Raw genomic sequence first — 4,659 nt, 5'->3', positions numbered from 1 at the left:
AGGTGATGGTATCGTACTCTGAGAGTCATGATCGTGATAGTCCTATGTAGACAAAAGTCTACAATCGCGAGTTGGTGCCCCACGATTGTGGGATTCACAATCGTGACAAGGGGATGCAATTGCGAACATTGGGCTATTTTGCAAGGGCAGTGATGGAATTTCACACGGCTCAATTCCAAGATAGAAAGAGAGGAACCCTTCATGTTTCTAGAATTTAGTTTTTAAGTTTTCAGAGAAAAATACACTATTATTGAGTAAAATAATTTGTAGGTGTGTGTTTTAGAGAGATTTGTCTTTTTGATTGAATTTAAAGCTTGAAGATTATATTTATTTTATTTTCCATGAATGGATAAAATACTAATATTGGTATGTATCTTTTCTTTATTTTCATGAGTATATAAATTTGCCTCTTAGGGTTATGCTTGATTAGGTAGTGATTAATGTATGGGTATTGATTATTTCTCCAATTAATTAGTTCTTAGTGACGAGTTTTACTTTTGATCCATGTTTAATTGAGAATTTAGGGATACAAATCCCAATTATCCTTGAACCTACATCATCCTTGAAAGGGGATATGGGTGAGGAACAATTATGAATAATTGCTTGAATTAGCTCATTTAATAGCATGTAATAGAAATAAGGATGTTAATTGAGGTAGTAGATTAGTAGGTTTGATACACTTGTGAGGTGTTCAAAAGAACCCACTTGTGAGATTTATTTTTTTATTGAAAGATTAACATCAACACCCTAAATCTAGCCTACCCAAAACCCTTAACTAAACTTGGATGAATTATTGACAACTTGTGCATGACTCCCATCTAGGATTGCATAACCCTAAGGATCCTCTCCATTTGGTAACACACTTTGATCTTTCAAGCTCACAATAGTGTTCAATTATTGTTGTGTTTAACATTATTAAAACCAAACCCCCCCATTTAATTTCTAATATTGTTTTGTTCCGTACTACGGGTTAACATTTAGTTAACTACTAACACTTGTAAGTTTTAAACTCTATGTCTTCCCTCCTCAGGGATTTGACCACAACTCTTAATTAGGTAAATATCTTGTCAACGACTGCCTTACACCTAATTTGAGTGTAAGTTTGAGCATTACCAAAAATGGCACCATCGGGGAGAGAAATATAGTTTTCACTATTATGGTGTGGTCAGTAACCTTGGGTTAGCCGTAGTGTCTTAGTTTACATTATTTGTTATTTTTGAATTTTCTTAGGAGATGTTCATAGCATACATGATACCATGATCCAACACAGTAGTAATGATGGATCTTTTAATGGGCTTGAGGATATGGATCATCTTGAAGATACAGGCTAAGATAGTATTATTTGTATTCCACCGGCAAAAAGAAATGGAGTGTTTCATATTACTAGTGTGATGCTTTACTTGCTTCAAATAAAAGGGTTATTTGGAGGCTAAGAGCATGAGGATGCTAATGTACACTTGAAGAATTTTATTGATGTGCGTGCTTCATTTGACATAGCCCATATTTATTAAGAGTTAATTTGATTACGTCTTTTCCCATCTCTTTGAGGGGTGAAGCGATCTTATTGTTGTGGTCTTTGCCTATGTGATTTATCACTTCATATGTTAAGCTCACAAATGCATTCTTGGATAGGTACTTTCCTCATTCTCTTATTTTGTAAGTAAGGAACAAAATCACCAACTTTTGCCTACTTAATGGTGAACCATTGTATGAAGTTTGGCAAAGTTTCAATGATAAGTTAATGTAATGCCCAAATCATGAAGCCTAGAGAAAATGCTTCTTCAAATTTTCTATAGGGCTTTGGATCAATTGAACAAAATAATAGTTAATAATGCGGTCGAAAGTTCTCTTGTACAGTTATCCTATGGTGTTGCGACTTTGTTAGATCAAGTGATATAATAAAATAGAGAATGCCATATGATAGACACTAAGGTGACTGCAGGATCCCCCACGGCATATTTTATAAGAAAAGAGGAAAAGGAGAAATATGAATAAAAGGAGGGGAATATGGACAAGGTGATGACCCAACTTGACCTACTTACCAGATATATAAAGGGGGATCCTCTTAAGGATGCTAATTCCGTTGATTCTAAGAGTACTAGGGCTTATGCTGATTAAGAAGCAGAGAATCTTGATGAGGAGATTTGGTTCTTGTCGAACCATTTGGGGGGGTTCCTACCCTACCTATCAAAGGCAAAAGAGGAATCAAGGTTTTAAGGATCAATACTAAGATAGATATTAGAGGGATAGAGATCGTGATAGAGATCGGGGGTAGAGAGAAAAGAAGAGAAACTATGAATGGTACATACCTCCTTATGATAAGCCCAAGGAAAATGAGTCAAGCTCCATTGATAAAAAAAATTCAAGAATGAAAGTGTCTTAGCCCGAATTCTAATTCCTGTAGAAGAGACTGACAAAATGGTAAGAGAGATAAAAACTAACTTCTCTCAACTAAAACAAATAGTGATATCCCATTTGGCTTAATCAAGAAATTAGAAATTCAAGTATCCCAAATCTCAGCTCTACTCAATGCTAGGCCAAAAGGAGGTCTACTTAGTGACATGGTGGTCAACCCAAGAACGATGCTCATGTTATGGACACCATCACTAGAAGTGGTTGAACCCTTGGGGAGGAAGTGGTTGAGATGGATAAAAGTCCCAATGAAAAGACACATGATGAAAAATAAAATACGAAGAGGAAGAATCTAGAAAAGCCAAGTGATGGTGCTCCAAAGTCCAATGAAATGATTATAGAGAAACTGATGGTAGTTGAAGAAAAAGGGAAAATAAGGAAACTCCTAAAGTGATCAATGGCGATGAGAAAAAAGTGAATGAACCTGGAATTTTCCCATTAGAACAAACTAATATTCTTCCACCATTCCTACAAAGGCTTAATAAGAAAGAATACAATACCAAGTTTAAGAAGTTTCTTGAGAAATTTAGCAACTTGTCAATAAACATTCCATTGTTAGAAGCTCTTCAAGAGATAGCGGGGTATTCTAAATTTATGAATAACTTAGTCTCCAAAAAGTGGCTTGTGTACTATGAAACTATCGAGGTAACTCAGAGTTGTAGTGTATTAATGTCAAACACAATGGCAGTGAACAAAGAAGCCACGGGTGCATTCACCATTCCTTGCACTATGGGATGTACAAGTTTGAAAAGACATTGTATGATCTTGGAGCACATATTAAATTGGTGCCATATACCATGTTTCAAAAGTTAGGATTGATTGATCCTATTCCCACTACCATGAGGCTTTTAATGGAAGACCATTTAATTAAGAAGCTCATTGGCGTGTTATATGATGTTTTGGTAAAGGTTTACTGGTTTATCCTTCCCGTTGATTTTGTCATTCTCGATTGTAAAATAAATCATGAGATACCAATCATTCTTTGTAGACCATTATCAGCTATTGGAATAGACGTAGTTGATATGGAATATAGAGAGATGAAGTTCTGGGTAAACAATAAGGAGGTCTTCTTCAGTATGTGCAAGACTAAGAAGCAACCGATGGAGTTGCAAGTGGTGTCGGTAATTAACGTGGTGGATGAGAAAGTGACCAATGCTATAGAAGTGGTTATTGGGTCACTTCAAGTCAAAGATACAAATTGATCCTAAGTAAAAGTCGTGCCGTGAGGTTAAATCAACTGCTAGATGGGATGCAACCCATCATTGCCATAAATATTTCTGATATCCTTTGAATTTTTGTTGTTAGAATAGGTTAAGATTTTATTTTTTGGTTATTCCACCAAATATTTGAACTTAGAAGGTTATTTGAATAGGTGAGGAGACAAAAAGTGGAATGCAATCGAGTTTGGAGATGCCCTAGTTGAAAAATAGGGCAATTGGACCTGGTCTCAGAGATTGCAATTGGGATACTCAGATCGCGATCGCAATCATGATCCAGAGGCTCATGTATTCCCATATTATTCTCAGGTATCACAATTTCTACGGTTGATTGCGATCACAATCAAGGTAGTTATAAAAAGCGAACCATCTCCAAAATGGTTTCACTGCACAACCCACTTTAAATACCCAAAATCCATCAAATTTTATCATTTCCAAACAGTTTTAAAAGATATAATGATCCTTATTTGCATTCAAACATCAGGTATGTCTTTAAAATTCTCTCTTTGTTTCTTAAATTTGATCTTAGAAGCATGCTTAGGGCCTAAACTGGGGTTTGTGGTTTCTTGGCTCAATTAGTGCATGAATTTATTTTATCTTTTATGGTTGATGTTTTTGTTGGTATGCATATCATTGGAGAAGTCTTGAGTACCCAATTGTGATTCAAAATAAGTGATAATTTGAGGTGCACCCCAAGTGTTTGTTAAAATGACCAAATGAAAATTTTGTTAGTTTTTCTATAATTTAGAGGACATTATTTTGTGATTATGAAGTGTGTTACAAGTTTTTAGTTTTGTGTATCTTTTATGAAAACAAATTGGGGTAGACATTAAAAATTTGAACTTGAACAAGCCTATAACGATGAAAACTCAGGTGGCACAATCGCCACACACTAGAGTGCGATTGCAACACCTAAGGCCTGTCTGGCAGGCCTTTTAGGTGTTGTGATCACAACTCAGCAAAGTGTGATCACGAGACCTGAGGCATATCTGATAAGATTGCCCAAAATCCTAAATTTTAATTTTAAGCC

General features: G+C 35.6%; 1 non-coding gene across 1 annotated transcript; it reads right to left on the bottom strand.

Annotated features, from left to right (window-relative positions):
• Positions 1 to 1,659: 1,659 nt before the first annotated feature.
• LOC124886292 lies at positions 1,660 to 1,764 on the bottom strand. The gene has a single exon (XR_007043378.1). It is a non-coding gene; the product is annotated as a small nucleolar RNA R71 (small nucleolar RNA).
• Positions 1,765 to 4,659: the final 2,895 nt, after the last annotated feature.

The sequence above is a fragment of the Capsicum annuum genome, chromosome 7 (assembly GCF_002878395.1).
Source record: "Capsicum annuum cultivar UCD-10X-F1 chromosome 7, UCD10Xv1.1, whole genome shotgun sequence".
NCBI classification, from domain to species: Eukaryota; Viridiplantae; Streptophyta; class Magnoliopsida; order Solanales; family Solanaceae; genus Capsicum; species Capsicum annuum.
This window is presented reverse-complemented; position numbering and strand designations above follow the sequence as displayed.